This window comes from Sus scrofa, chromosome 2, assembly GCF_054392235.1.
Source record: "Sus scrofa isolate SSC_HxYL_T2T_F1_AM1 chromosome 2, Sscrofa_HxYL_maternal_Yorkshire_Landrace_v2.0, whole genome shotgun sequence".
In the NCBI taxonomy this organism is placed as follows: Eukaryota; Metazoa; Chordata; class Mammalia; order Artiodactyla; family Suidae; genus Sus; species Sus scrofa.
In genome coordinates this window covers 40,762,819-40,779,222 of record NC_139384.1, presented here as the reverse complement: position 1 = coordinate 40,779,222, position 16,404 = coordinate 40,762,819, and the positions used below count along the sequence as shown (strand labels likewise).

Here is a 16,404-nt window from a genome sequence, read left to right as displayed (position 1 = left end):
TTACTTTTTCCCCAAGCATAAAAATCTCAGCTATGTAAAGCAGAAATTTACTGGCAACTTACTCACATTACATGCACACACTCCTGCAGAATTGCTCCTTTCACCTGCTAAGTCAAGTTAGGAGGAATAAACTCTGATTTGAGGCATAGGAAAACAGTAAATTATTGAGTAACAATCATAAATTACTGTAACTATGGAATTTAGAAATTAATGGTGAGGGGAATGGGGGTTTTAAACATGAATCGCATACATTAATGCAGTGTAAGCATTTTATTGTCATTTCACATCCTTCTTCTGAGAATGGCTGTTATTCAAGGCCATCATAATTAGATTCCACTGAAAAAGATAATAAAAGAGGAGTTTCAGATATCAGAGCAGCATCTTCCCCATATGACTTTTTATATTATTTTCTATGGGCACTGATTTTTTCTTTATTATATACGTAACTTTTTACTGTGACATTAGATTCTGTTGCATTTAGGTACCTGATGTAAACCAAAAAGGTCGGTGAAACAATATAACTCTTGGTATTTCAGACCAATAATAAATATACTGGCTAAAATTCGAAAAATTGAAACAAAGATATGCTTTGCTGTTCACAGACTGAAATGTGTATAAGTGGTTTCTACTGAAATCAAAGTGGAGCCCAAAAGAGGAGACTCTAGTAGGCACAATGACTCAAGAGTCAGGTTTTAAAATCTATTCTATACTCTGGAGTCAGTTTCTCAACTGGGAGATAGGAAAATGGAACCCCCCCATTCTTATCACCCTCTTAGCCTTTTTTTTTGGTCACACTTTTATTGTTCACTTCTTATACATTTTAATTTATGAATATTCCTGTCCCATCCACTAACCTGTTAGCTCTTTGAAGGGCAGAAGTCAAGCCTGTTTCACATGCATACACGTTTTGGAGGCCTTGGTTTATTATTATAAGAGATGCATCATATTCTAATTAAAAACATACAGTGTGCATATAAATGCTTGGTTATGGTACATTTGCAACTATTCAGATCTTTAAATATGAAGCTCAATATAGCACATCTGCATTTCTTTATCTTGAATTTTGCACTGATTTTTGATTGCTAAATTATCAATTACCTCAACACAGCAGCTTAAAACAACAAAAAATTATTTTCTCACTGTCTGTGGCCCTGGGCATCCATCATTGGCTGTTTCATGAAGGTACTCAGATAGATGTACCAGTCTATCGCTGATCTGAACCACAGGACGTATTAGACACAAGAAATTTTTTTGACAGTGTTTCATAGTCAGTAATGCAAACAAACTTCCAATTCAATTTAGTAGTAGTAGTAGCAGTAGTAATAGTAATAGTAGTAGCAGTAGCATTGTTCGCCTTCTTTTAGGGCCACACCCACAGCATATGGAAGTTCCTTGGGTCAAATCGGAGCTGTAGCTGCCAGCCTACACCATAGCCACACCAACAGGGGATCCAAGCCATACCTGTGACCTACAACACAGCTCACAGCAATGCTGAATTCTTAACCCACTGATGGAGGCCAGGGATCAAACTCACATCCTCATGGATACTTGTCAGGTTCATAAATTGCTGAGCCGGAATGGGAACTCCAATTATTTATTTTTAAAAAAGTTTTAAAAGCATACTAATTTACATTTTTGAGAAATTTTTTCTTCCAGGATCTGTGAAAGCATTTTATAAACTCTATGCATTTTTGCACAATAAGGAAGCTAGGAAGAAATAGGCTTCATTATTTGCCTAAGTTGGATACCTAAAAATAATTAGAGTCCACATTCATGTCTGAGGCTCTCTTAAACCAAACCTCTACTCTACTGCCATTCTTTGTCTCTTATGATTTTTTCCAACTTGCTGAATATCCAAAGACTTATTCCAACCTTTTGCATAGCCATTCCTCAGACTTTAAGTTCTGCAATCAGATTAATTCCTGGTTAACTTGGTATATTAAAGTCAGATGCATTGATTTATACTTATCAGATTTCTCAGCCATTAATAGTATCATTATTTGGTAAGTCACAAATATTTAAGCTTATCATTTACATATATATACATATCATATATTATATATATATATGATATATGACATATATGTCTTTTTAGGGCAACACCCATGGCATATGGAAGTTCCCAGGCTAGGGGTTGAATCAGAGCTGTAGCTGCCCACCTACACCACAGCAACATGGGATCTGAGCCATGTCTGTGACTTACACCACAGCTCATGGCAATGCCAGATCATTAACCCACTGAGTGAGGCCCAGGATCAAACCTGAATCCTTATAGATACTAGTTGAGTTCATTATTACTGCTGAGGCATGATGGGAACTCTATCATTAATATTTTTATGTATATTTAAATATTCAAAACCTGAAATTGACTAATAAGTTGAAGTAGCATTTACTGTGACATTGAAATTGCATACTGTTTATTTCTTTTTGTATGTATAAAGTACGTACATGAAGATGATTTATACGTGTGTATAATTTATATACATATAATATATATTATACTGACATATATAATCACTATCACCATCATTGCTAGCAAATGTAAGCTCTACTTTGTGTCAGAAGTGGTGCTAGATTTTACATAAATTATCTGTTTTCAACTTCATAAAATTTTTGAAAATAAATATTAATGAGGTTCATTTTATTGATGAAAAAACAGACTCATAAAAGTTAGGTAACTTGCTGAAAGTCCTATCGCTAGTAAGTATTAGTGCTAGAATTTGAATGTTTTTCTCCTTCTTTCATATATTTCATTATCTTCCCAAATAACTCACATTATCTGGTGGGCAGGAACCATAATTTTCAATTCTTCTTATTTCCTCTGTGCTTGGACTGATGTGTAAATTGTAAATGACCAAGAAATATTTTTCGATTAAAACTTAGGAGCTGAAATTACATAGAAATCAATCTTGAGGAGAAAGAAACTAGATAAAACTACAGAATATTCATATAATTTATTTCCACAAAGAGTGTCTTGAAAAAAATTGGAGAATTCCTCCATGCAAAGATCATAAACATTATACTGGCAATATCAACTATGAGTGTTGTCTTGAGGAATGAAAGTACAAATTTGCATTTAGAAAACTCTTTAAAATGTTTGACATATTTTCAAAATGGTCTTCAATCAAGGAATGGTTTCCATCAATAAAATTGTAGATGCACCTCCCTACAATATTATGCTAGTGAACAGGAAGAACTGATCACCTTAAGCTGAAAAACTCTAATACAAATACACCAGTTTAAAAAAATCAGCCAGCAACAGGGTATAGTTCACCTAGCTGCTATATCATTTTATAAAGAACGGATTTGGAAGTTCTCCTGCTTAGCTAAGTAGGCATATTTGGGTGCGGTGAGCTGTTTCAAGCAAGCCATTTCAATTATGCAAGAGTATAAACTACTTTAGAATTACATTGTAAACAGCATTTTCAATCTTGTATTGCAATTATACATTGAATGTAGAATCAAATCAGAATATAGAAATCCCAAAGACTTCTGGCAGGAGTTAAAAAGAGACTTGATTCTCTAAACAAGGGCACAATTTCCCAGCAGCTGGCTTGGCTTCCCAGCAGCCACTCAGTTAAATTCTTGCTGCACAGGCAAGTTCCACAGACATCAGTTTTAAGCAACCCATTCATGGCAAAATCCTGGCACTAAATAGGTCCATTTGTTATGTCCTCTTTTCTTACTCTTAGAACTAACTCTTCACGCAGAGTAATGGAACATGGGAGGCAGCTGTGATGATGGGGCAAAAAAGCATGTGTATTAGAACTGATCAGTCTGGGTTCAAGTCACAGGCTGGCACCTGAAGTACCTCAGGCAAATAACTTAAAATCTGTGGGCTTAGCCTTCCCTTATGTACAATGAGGATAATATTACCAGCTATATCTTAGAATTATTTTTGTAAGTGTAAAAAATACATGGAAATATCTTGTCTCAATGACTTTTCAAATAGTAGAGTGAGTTCACCAAAGAAGGGATGATAACCAGTGAAAAATATTTTTAAAAAATCAGTATCTCTGGAAGTAGTCCTAAGGACACACAGAATATGAAAACAATAGCAACAAAAACATTTGTTCAAGTAAGACTACTAAATCAGGGTAAAACCAGCAAGAGACTGTCACAGAACTACTCTCAACTTCCACTTTCCCCTCCCCTCTGGCAGCTTAGTATCATGGGAGCTCTATTCTAGTCAGGTTGAGCCAGGAAAACTAGGTGCTCAACCCACATCTAAGTCAAGAGGTGTGGTTTCTACTTAGGAAAGGGAGGCTACCCTTATGTCTCTACTCCTAGGTTGCTGGGCAACTGCCCCCAGAAGTCAGAGACATTTAAGACTAAGGATGCTTTTTTAAAAATGGAGATTTTTAGTGACAAGCCATTAAGAGGAGGCAGTAGTCCTATGAGACCAGGTCAAATTATACCCTAACTAGGAGTTTATCAGAGAGAAATAGAGAAAGAGACAGCTAATGACAGCTCTAAAGGAATCAGAATACACCCAATACTAGCCTCAAAAACTACCCCTACAAAATTACCCTGAGTTTAATTAGATCAGACTGAAAGCAAATTATGCCCTACCACATTAGTGTAAACAATAAAGCAATGAGTCAGCAATTAGAGAGACTAAGGACTAGGCGTGATACCAACAGAGGTGGCTGGTGTAAGAGAAAGATGAGAGACAGAGACATTAAAAGATAATCCTCCTAAAATCTGTCATGCCAGGCTGTGACTTTTGCAGAGTGATAGAGGCTTTACACTGCAGGGGAAAATACTTCACTAAAACAGTTCAGTCCAGTCTCATGCAAAGAATGTCAACAGCAACAAGCTTTGGAGGAAGATGAGTATCCAGAGTTGGTTCAATATATTTTCTAGCATGCTTACTTTCCAACGAAAATGTTAAAATATGCAAAGAAAGAAGAAAGTGTTACTCGTACAAAAGGGGAAAAAAGCGGGCAACGTCAAATGATTTTGAAAGGCCCCAGATGTCAGATTTAAAACAGGAAGACTTTAATAAGAATATGTTCAAAGAACTAAAGGTAACTCTACTTAAGAAAGTAAAGGGAGTATGAAAAAGTAGAAAAGATTGATAAACAGATAAATGAACCAAATGAAAATTACATAGTTGAAAAAGTATAATATTGAAATTAAAAAAAAATCGTGAGAGGGTTTCCATAGTAGATTTGACATGGCACAACAAAGAATCACATGTCAACTCAACAACAACAGGACAAATATTCTTCTCAAGTGCACATGGAATACTTTTAGGCATAGAAAATATGTGAAGTCATAAAACATCCTGCTGTGTAGCACTGGGAACTATGTCTAGTCACTTATGGTGGAGCACGACAATATGAGAAAAAGAATGTATACATGTATGTGTAACTGGGTCACCATGCTGTGCAGTAAAAAAAAAAATATATATAAAAAAATTAAAAAAGCTCCAATAATACATATATACTTGAGAAAAGAGTAGTAGAGATTATGAAATCTAAAGTAAAATAAAGGAAAATGAGTGCAAATTCAGACTTTTTTTAACAAAGAACTTTCCATTATACAATAAAATTTTAAAACTGCAACTGTACCTCCCTCATAGGCACACCAGCTTATTATAAGTGTTGAGATATTCTGCAGTTAAAAAATCCTGTTTATTTTTTTGAATCTAGATTTTCAAAGTTTATTAACAGTAGAAGTCCCTGCCTTTTCAGTTTACGTAATAATTTTGGAAATGTTTGTCTGCATGTAATTCTGTATCTCTGTCTGTGCGTGTGTTTGTATATATAGATATATATAACAACAAACAACACTATATACACATGCACATATGCACATGAGTTTCATAGGTACACCTACGTAGCTTATTGAGGCAATTGTCAGATTAATTTCATGGGACACTATTCTGCTTCAAGTCTAAAACTTTATCGGAAAGAATTCCCATGGACTTGGGGAAGGAAAACACATATCTACTCTACATTCCTTCTTTATATATAATTTAAACCATTTTGATAGTAAATGCACACGTGGATATGAGAGGATCATCTTACGTAGGACAGGCTGCACATCCCTTAGAGGTGTTAATAGTACACGTAGAGCATTTCAGGAAAAAGGTCCCTAGCTTGCCCTGAGATGAGTATGTTTAAAAATTCCAGTGCAATATTGTGAAATTTCCAGAAGCAGAAAGTACAGATGTATCATGATTTACTGTTGTCATTTACTAGAAAGATGCAGCATAAACATAAAAGAGTGTGGAAATTGATAGTTTGGGTGAAAAAAAAAGTGATTTAGATGCTAAACTATGATGCCCAAGCCTGGGAGGGAGGAAAGTCTGACTAGGTAGAAGCAGACAAGCCGAAAAAAGATGAAATGATTACCTATTGTAGGAATAAAGGAAATGAGGAACTGTGAAAAAATACATTACTTTTTTAAGGATACCTAGTAGGAAGGAGGTTTTAAACTTTGAAGAATAAAATCTTAAAATTTCATAGAAAGAAGATGGCTCAAAGATGGCAAATTTTAGTATTTATACATTTGAAACAGAGTGGTATCGATGGTCAGTGGAATACACCACAAAAGAAACTGAGCTGGGTGTTTAAAAACCAGAATTAAATAATTCTTTTCACATAGAGTTTTCCAGGCCCAAAAGAAGATGAAAATACTTGAGTATGAAAACAAGTATGTTAGGCAGTCAAGTATATCAATGGCAGACATCAATAAGGAGTGTGGCAGCATACACCTCAAATGAAGAGGGGATTTTACAAGAGCGAGGAAGAGTATTGTTCTGGGAGGCAGCATGGTGAAGTAGAAAGGAGTGTGGACTGAGGAAGGATGAGCAGTTTCTCCTGCAATGAGCATAAAGGGGATTGTGTTTTCAGACAGGGAATCAGATTTTGGGTAGAGCGAAAGGGAAAGTAGACCTCCTATCAAGAGATTTTAAAAGTGGGGGAATTTTCTCTGTAGTGGCTTCCAGAGGGCCAAGTAGAAATGGATGGGGAGGAGAGGACAGAGGAAATTGGTCAGAGAAGAGAAAACACAGAGAAGCAGGGGGAAGGGATTTTGAAGGAGTATAAATGATGACAAGGAGACAGTATTGTGGTTATAAGCATAGGCTCTGGAGTTAATCCATCTTGGTTTGGACCTTCGTTCCACCGAGTCCCTAGCTGTGTGTCTTGGAAAATTGCTAAACCCTCTAAGCCTGTTTTCCTTTTTTTCTTTTCCTTTTTTTTTTAATTATTACTCAAATGAATTTATCACATCTTTAGTTATATAATGATCATAACAATCTGATTTCACAGGATTTCCATCCCATAACCCAAGCACATCCCCCCACCCCACAAATGGTCTCCTCTGGAGACCAGAAGTTTTCCAATGTCTGTGAGTCAGCATCTGTTCTGCAAAGAAGTGCAGTCTGTCCTTTCTTCAGATTCCACATGTCACTGAAAGCATTTGATGTTGGTGTCTCATTGTATGGATGACTTTGCTTAGCATGATAATTTCTAGGTCCATCCATGTTGCTAAAATGCCAGTAGTTCATTCATTTTAATGGCTGAGTAATAGTCCATTGTGTATATGTACCACACCTTCGTGATCCACTCCCCTGTCGATGGACATTTAGGTTGTTTCCATGTTTTGGCTATTACAAATAGTGCTGCCATGAACAGTGGAGTACATGTGTCTTTGCGAGTCGTGGTTTTCTCTGGATCGAGGCCCAAGAGTGGGATTGCTAGATCAAATGGTAGTTCCACTTTTAGTTTTCTGAGGCATCTCCACAGTTTCCCGGAGTGGTTGCACCAATTTACAATCCCACCAACAGTGTACTAGGGTTCCTTTTTCTCCACACCCTCTCCAGCACTGATTGTTTGTAGACTTTTGGATGATGGCCATTCTGGCTGGTGTCAGGTGGTACCTCAGAGTGGTTTTGATTTGCATTTCTCTAATAATGAGTGAGGTTGAACATCTTTTCATGTATTTTTGGCCATCCATGTGTCTTCTTTGGAGAACTGTCTGTTTAGATCTTCTGCCCACTTTTTGATGGGGTTGTTTGATTTTTTAGTGTGGAGCTGCAGAAGGTGTTTATAGATTTTGGAGATGAATCCCTTGTCAGTTGATTCACTTGCAAATATTTTCTCCCATTCTGTGGGTTGTCTTTTCATTTTGTTGAGGGTTTCCTTTGCTGTGCAGAAACTTTTAAGTTTGATTAGGTCCCATTTGTTTGTTTTTGTTTTTACTGTCATTGCTCTAAGAGGTGGATCTGAGAAGATATTGCTGTCATTTATGTTGGAGAGTGTTTGGCCTATGTTTTCCTCTAAGAGTTTTATAGTGTCTGGTCTTATACCTATGTCTTTGATCCATTTGGATTTTATTTTTGTGTACGGTGTTAGAGAGTGCTCTAATTTCATTCTTTTCCATGTGGCTGTCCAGTTTTCCCAGCACCACTTATTGAATAAGCTGTCCATTCTCCATTAAATATTCTTGCCTCCTTTGTCATATATGAGTTGGCTGTAGGTGCGTGGGTTTAATGCTGGGCTCTATATCCTGTTCCACTGATCTATATCAACAATCATCAAAACCAGTACCATATGGTTTTGATGATTGATGCTTTGTAATATAGTCTGAGGTCAGGGAGCCTGATTCTTCCAGCTCCATTTTTCTTTTTCAGGACGTCTTTGGCTATTCTGGGTCTTTTGTGCTTCCAAACAAACTTTAAAATATTTTGTTTGAGTTCTGTGAAGAATGTCCTTGGTAATTTGATAGGGATTGCATTGAATCTGCAGATTGCCTTAGGTAGTATAGTCATTTTGATAATATTGACTCTTCCAATCCATGAGCATGGTATATCTTTCCATATATTTGTGTCATCTTCGATTTCTTTTATCAGTGTCTTGTAGTTTTCAGAGTAGAGTTCTTTTGTCTCTTTAGATAGGTTTACTCCTAGGTATTTTATTCTTTTGGATGTGATGGTAAACAAGATTGCTTCCCTAATTTCTCTTTCTGATCTTTCATTTTTAGTGTATAGAAATGCCATTGATTTCTGTGTATTAATTTTGTATCCTGTGACTTTGCCAAATTCAGTTTTCTGGTAGAGTCTTTAGGATTCTCTAGGTATAGTATCATATCATATGCAAATAGGATAGTTTTACTTCTTTGTTTCCTATTTGGATTCCTTTTATTTCTTTAACTTCTCTGATTGCCGTGGCTAGGACTTCCAAAACTATGTTGCTGAGTAGTGGTGAGAGAGCAGACCTCCTTGTCTTGTTCCTGTTCTCAGTGGGAATTCTTTCAGCTTTTCACCATTGAGAATGATGTTGGTTGTGTTTAAAGTGGGAAAAATTAAATGAGATAATACCTGAAAATTTTTTCTATATACTGCCTTAGTGTTTAGTTAAGTTATGACTCTGTGTACATTGTAATTTTAGGAGACCAAAGCTTTCGGTGATAGGTATGTGAAACATAGCAGAATTAGCTAGCCTAAAGGCTCAGGGTTTAAAATAGATCTGTTATGGAGTTATATCAATGCAAGTTAAGACCCCCTGAGGAAGAGTACAAAGCCAGATGAAATTTTGCTTTGTGTCAAGGCATTTCACTGGAGTGTAATTATACTTTTAATGCAAAGTGGTATGTGTTATATTAGAAAGTAGATACAGCAGTGTAAAAGCATAGAGAAGGAGTGACTAATTCTACCTTTGTGAGAAGTCAAGGAGAGCTATGTTGATGTATACCACTGAAACTGAGGAAATTATAAAGTAGAGAGGGTATAGCATTGTGCAAAGACATTCAGCATGAAAGGCATAGAGTGTTCTGTAGACAAGAACAAGAAAGTCAATGTGATGAAGCCCTGAGGTTGGGGGAGTGGGTAGAAAAGAAGTAGGAATGGAGCTTGGAAGTGGACTAATACTAAAGAGCAAGTAGAAAGGACCAAGAGATCAACTTCCCTATAGATAATGTGTCAATTAGGAAGAAGCTCATCTGCAAGGAAGTCTGGAAAGGAAGAGCTGAAGAGGTAAACCTTGGCAGTATCTATCCTTTCCCATTCATTGTGAAGGGATCCTGATACAAAACCCCTTGGCAAACTGACCTCTATCATGGAAATGGTTTCATGAAGACCTCAGAAGTTATGCCTGATGCAACTGAACACAAAACACAACAAAGTACTCAATGACCTGGGCATCTTCTTTGTTCAGCAAACAGACTCATGTAATTTTGGCTTTCCCTGAAGACAGTCTTAGTGGGAGACTGAACTGCTCATACTGATACTAAAGTGCTCAGTTCTATTTCTCATTGTACCAATAAGGTTTTGCTCTCCATCAGTCAACTTGAGCTTGATCTGTAGGAATGTATTTCAAAAGGACAGATATTTTCTCAATATGTCAACAAAATTGCGTCTCTGAGTTGGCAAAGCTGGAGGCCAAACCATGGGCTGTAATGAATTCTCTAAGCTAAGGACATCTTATGAGCCCCTTAGCAGCCAGAAAGCTTTTCCCTTGAGGTCTTTGACATTCCCGTGTCATTAGCTTCAAAACTTTACTATCCCCTACCCAAAAACATATGTCTAAAACAATGGAAAGGTTTTGTTTATCTTATCAAGCAAAGAAAATTCTATTAGTAGGGTTCTCCAAGCCCAGGGAAATGCTAAATAAACATCATATCAGTTATAAAGTGAGAAGTACAGAAGACAAACAAATTTTTCCTTTAAGCTTTGAGTTACATTTACTAAGATGCCAAATCAGCTTATTTTATTATGGTACATTATGTAGGAGGAAGTTTAGATGGAATAATCTATATTTCCAATTATACACAGTAATGATACTAGTAAATTGCTATATTATTATTATTGTTTTAGCAAACACCGTATCTAAAAGATATCCTCTGTGCTTCAAAAGCAGATAAAATAAGCTCATTTATGCTAATACCTATCTTCTTGACAGTAAATTTTTCCTAATATATTAATTATGACTTCAAATAGACCAATGATTATTTCATATATTCTAATTAGGAATCACTTTATTCAGTCAGCCATACACATCAGTAAACAAGTGGAATGAATTCCCTAGGGACATGATAAAAAGACAATGATTTCCTTCCCTCTACAGCTTGGAGAATTTTCCCTGCAATCAAAGAGTAATTAGAGAATAAAATGAAGAGTCAGAAAACATAGTTGCAGGTGTGAGTACTTGGCAAGGCATGTTTCTTTGCAAGGATGAAATGAAAATGGACATCTTCATTACTTATCATATAAGGGGAAATACACTAGCTATCATGGTCTCCTTTCAGAAGTAAGCAGAAAATACAATTGAATTAGTTGCTTTTGTAGGAGAACGAATTGGAATGTAATCATTTCATTTAAATGCTAGATTCCCAGAAGGGAGAAAGATGAATCCAATTCAGCATGTTTCTAATTATTTATTCCTTTATTACAGGAATTTATCCCCTCAAGATCAAGCTAATTGATATTTACTTTTGATACTACCACGTGCAGTAAGAGCCCTCATTCCATCTTTTGATCCATGATGTTGTAATTAAAATGCTAGAGCAAAGGTAGTAGTGGGAAGAGGGAGATCCCTTTAACTAGTTGATCTAACTACTATGTGTATTTGGACTTCCCATTTATCATCTTATTTTTAGTTGTCAAAGACATTTTAAAAAATTACTGTGTAGAGGAGAATTGTATGCCATTAAAATGCAGTTGTTATGTATATTTTTTCTTATCAAGTCAGTGTCATAAATGAGAGTGGCATTCCTTCCACCATAGCTTTTAGGCTTGTTTTAATTTGCTCATTAACCAGCTATTGCTACACAGTGTCAGTAATTACAGTCTAATAATTAACAATGATCCACATTACTTAAGGTGAAATACTCAAAGGTCCTTTAGTTCACACTAGGGGCATGGAAGTAGAACATTTTAATTATATGGAAAGCAGTCAAACAGCAAATCAAACATTAGAAGACCAAAAGTTTCTTTATAAAATCACAATTCAATTCCTGGGCTTCCATAATAATTTGTTTTTCTAACCATTGAAAGCCTTTAGGAAAAGTCAGAAAATCATTCTGTTAATTCTAATGGAGGAATAAAGTCTTGAACTCATGAAAAACTGGCTGAAATAAGGGATAAAGGTCCCATCTTATTAAAATTAGTACCAATCAGTTTATACGGGTAATCAGTAACTGTCCACTTACATTGTTCAGCCAGCCATAGAACTAAGAAATAAGTCCCCTATCTATTTTAGTTTCACTTCCACATTCCTGGGAACAAACTGTGGGTGGGAAAGTTGGGTCATTTTGGAAAACACTTTAAAAAAAATTGCCAGAAGAATTGTAAGCCTTACGCACTTAATTGGGGTTCTCCTGAGATGATAACCTGGACTCATCATGAGAGGAACAATTTATTTTTTATTAAAAAGGGAATTTTGAATAATCATGTTCAAAAGCATAAACTTTGACAGTATTTTTTGAAGGCTTAAAGACTTTTTGGTTTAAATATGCTTCTTAACAGATTATGGGCTTATGACACCAAAATAATCATTTCAAAAGCAGAGATTATTTTAAAAAGACTACAATTCTATTTCCTGAAAAAGCACATATTTAGACATAGGCCAACTATTTAATATTTAATTAAATAAACTCATAAAAGTTATGGTAGTCAACAGATATACTGAATGGTTATGACAAATGATGATCTCCTTATGGTGGCTAGATTTTTGTATGGTTCACTCCCTTCCCAACACTAAGTCCTAATTTTCAGATGTATGTTTCTCAAAAACCATTAAAAGAAACCATCTGGAAACTTTTTACTCTTGAAAGGTCTACAGGCATGAGATATACACACTTATGCAAATGAAAAGGAAAAGAAAAGGAAAGAAATGGAGGTAAAACAGATATATTTTATTATACACTAAGTATCAGTGAAAAGTATAGAATAGAAGCTGGAAACAACAGTAGAACATCTAAATCAACACTTTTATTTTATAAAAAATGATACAGATTTTTCCCAAGAATATCAACTATACAAAGGCAAAGTACAAATTTGGAGGAAAGTTTTTGGGTTCCTGTTCAGTGTTCATTCCATTGTATCCAGCAACCACATTTGTTCTGCCCCTATAATAGATATTTTCAGTTTCATTTTTGATATGCAAATAAACTAATAAAATAAGAAAGTATTTAAGCCTGGAATTATTTTCAGTTTGGGTTCACTTTGGAACTGTTGTCTATTTTAGGTGTATAGATTTCTCCTCTCAGATTACTTATGTATTAATAATAAATATTCATATCACTATAAGACAAAATGCTGCCTATTTCCAATGAAATTCCATCATAGCTGCACTTAAGGATGTTTAAGGGCACTTAAGCTGCACTTAAGGATGCTTTAAACATCCAAAAATCCTACTATAAAGGAATAATTAACCATCCCTTTAAAGGGTGAAAGGCACTCTCAAGAATATAATCTCTGATTAATTCCTTTCTTATTTGGTTAAACAAGAGACAGCCTTATACTTTTCCAGCACATGTAGAATTCTCCTCAGAAATAAAGAAATACAGTCATAAAGATAAATTCAATTACATAAATTATGTACACAAGACCTTTTAAAAATAAAGACACAAGAACTGCTAAGTATCAGGAGAAGGCAGAGATAAAGATGGCATAAAGGAATGACATGGAGATCACCTTCTCCCACAAATACATCAAAAATAAATCTACATATGGAATAATTCTCAGAGTACATCTATTGAACACTGGCAGATCTCATGTAATCAAAGCTACAATAAAGACAACCAGGTAACCAGGTAGGATGAAAGGGAAGAAAAAAAAAAAAGGAATCAGGATGATTCCTACACCTTGGGAAAGCACTGTGAAAGAGAAAATGTTCCTTCATCCTGGAAAAGTCATTCACTGGTTTGGAGGTCAGCCAGGGTAGATATTTGGCTTCAGAAGGAAGCTGCTGGCTTGAAGCAGGTAGAACAGAGAGAAAGAAGAGCACAGATAATCCTTGCCATGATCCTCTACATCCAAGCCCAAGACACATACTTCTGGTGTGTATAGAGGCTAGGTGCTGAAATTTGGGGTTCAGCAGACAGACCCAGGAAAAGGATGTGGTTTGGCTAAATGAAAACAGCCTGAAGGACTTGTACTGTGGTCTGGGCTACAACTGGGAGTGTCTGTAGAAGGGAACTTGGGTCTGCCATAGGAAACCCAATGTCAATGAATGCAGAAAGGGAGAGATGTGGAACCACCAGAGCAGCCTCTTTCTCAGTTTGCTCACAGTGGGTGTGGCTCCACAGCTGGGAACACACAAGTGCCAGTGAGTTGCCCACATGTGGAGGTAAGCTGAAATCTGAATCAATTATCAGCACTCCCACAGTAGAGACAGGGCCAAAGGCAGCACCAACAGTAGTGTATTTTGTAAGCATGCACACTGGGTGGTAGGCAACATCACAGAGTGCATGTCTCAGCAGACAACTTCTGGGGGGGAGGGATATGCAGTGGTTCCTTTCACAGTGGGAGCACTCCAGTTCTGCCTACTTCACACTGCAGCTTAGACCTGGATCTGAGAACTCCTAGTCCCACACCTAGGAAGAAGGCCCTGCTCCTGATAGTGCTAGGACAACCAAGAATGAGGAAGAAGCTCTATCCAACATAAAATGAATTATCTGGTCACTGTAACACAGGTCACATCCCCTATAAAAGAGACAATGGCCAGCACACCCTGAGAAAAGATATAGCAACCATCCAAAAAAAAAAAATCCTTCCATACATGAAATTTTGTACTCAAGCTGCATAGGAATGCTCCCACATAAAAACATACTTTCAAGGCCTGATAATTGTTTCTCCTAAATTCACAGGCCAGAGATTTATAAGTGAAAACGCAGAGGACTCACTCCCAGTTAAAAGAAAAAGAGAAATCCTCTGAAAAGATGAACAATTAAACTGACCTCTACAGTCTACAAGGCCCTGAACTCAAAAAGGAAATAACAAAAATGCTGAAGGAATTAATTCTGAATGAATTTCTGTAACAAAGTACTAGAAACTATAAAGAGAAAGCAATCAAAATTACACAACTCAATTGCCAAGATGAAAATCTAGCTAAAGGCAAAAAATAGCAAAATAAATAATGCAGAAGAAAGAATAAGTGATCTGAATAATAGAATAACAAAAATCATCCAGTCAAAACAGCAGACAGAAAAAAATATTGAACATATGAGACCTATAAGATAATGTGAAGCATGTCAATCTATACATAATAAGGATCTCAGAAGGAGAAGGAAGAGAAAAGAAGATCAAAATGTATTTGAAGAAATTATGGCTGCAAACTTCCCAAACCTAAAGAAGGAAACAGAAATCCAGGCACAGGAAGCACGAGTGTCCTAAACAAGATAAACCCAAATAGACCTACACTAAGACATACCAGAATTAAATGGCAAAAGTTAAACATAACAAGAGAATTCTAAAAGTAATAAGAGAAAAATTACAGTCAGTTACAATGGAACCCCCATAAAGCTAACAGCTGATTTCTCTATAGAAAATCTGCAGGCTAGAGGGCATGGCAAGATACTTAAAATAAAAGTCATAAGTAACGACAAAGAGGGACACTATATAAAAAAAGAAAGAAAAAAAAAAAGAGGATATTACACTTGTTAAACTTAAAAGCTTTTGCACAGCAAAGGAAATATCCATAAACAAAACAAAAAGACAACCCATAGAATGAGAGAAAATGTTTGTAAACAAAGTGACTGAAAAGGGATTCATCTCCAAAATATAAAAACATCTAATGCAACTTTATATCAAAAAACAATAAACAACCCAATTAGAAAATGGTCAGAAAGGAGTTCCTATTTTTGCTCAGCAGGTTAAGAACCTGACATAGTCTCCATGAGGATGTGAGTTCAATCCCTGGCCTTGCTCAGTGGGTTAAGGATCTGGCATTGTCACAAGCTGCATCATAGATCACATATGTGGCTCAGATCTGGCATTGCTGTATATGTGGTATAGGCTGGCAGCTGCGGTTCCAATTTGACACCCTGTCAACTTATATATACTGAAGGTGCAGCCATAAAAAATTAAAAAAAAGAAAAAGGCCAGAAGATCTAAATAGACGTTTCTACAAAGAAGACATACAGATGGCCAAAAAACACATAAAAAGATGTTCGATATCACTAATTATTAGAGAAATGCAAATAAAAAATACAATGAGATACCACTTTATCAGTCAGAATGGCCATCATCAAAAAGTTTACAAACAATAGATTCTGGAGAGGATGAGCAAAAAAGGGAACCCTCCTACACTGTTGGTGGGAATGTATATTGGTACAACCACTATGCAAATCAGTATGGAGTTACCTTCAAAAACTAAATATAGAACTACCATATGATCCAGTAATCCCACTCCTGGGCATTATCTGCAGAAAACCATAATTCAAAAAGAT

General features: G+C 36.0%; 1 long non-coding RNA gene across 2 annotated transcripts in view; it reads right to left on the bottom strand.

Annotated features, from left to right (window-relative positions):
- Positions 1-255: 255 nt before the first annotated feature.
- The window catches only part of LOC110259290 (uncharacterized), a 347,731-nt gene continuing 331,582 nt past the window's right edge, over positions 256-16,404 (bottom strand). Inside the window, exons 1-3 of one of the 2 annotated variants that reach the window (XR_002341546.2) lie at positions 2,775-2,882; positions 855-948; positions 256-336 (exon numbers count right to left, since the gene is read on the bottom strand). This is a non-coding gene — a long non-coding RNA (uncharacterized LOC110259290). Of the gene's footprint in view, positions 337-854; positions 949-2,774; positions 2,883-16,404 lie in introns of those variants that run through there. The other variant, XR_002341544.2, reaches the window with a different exon arrangement.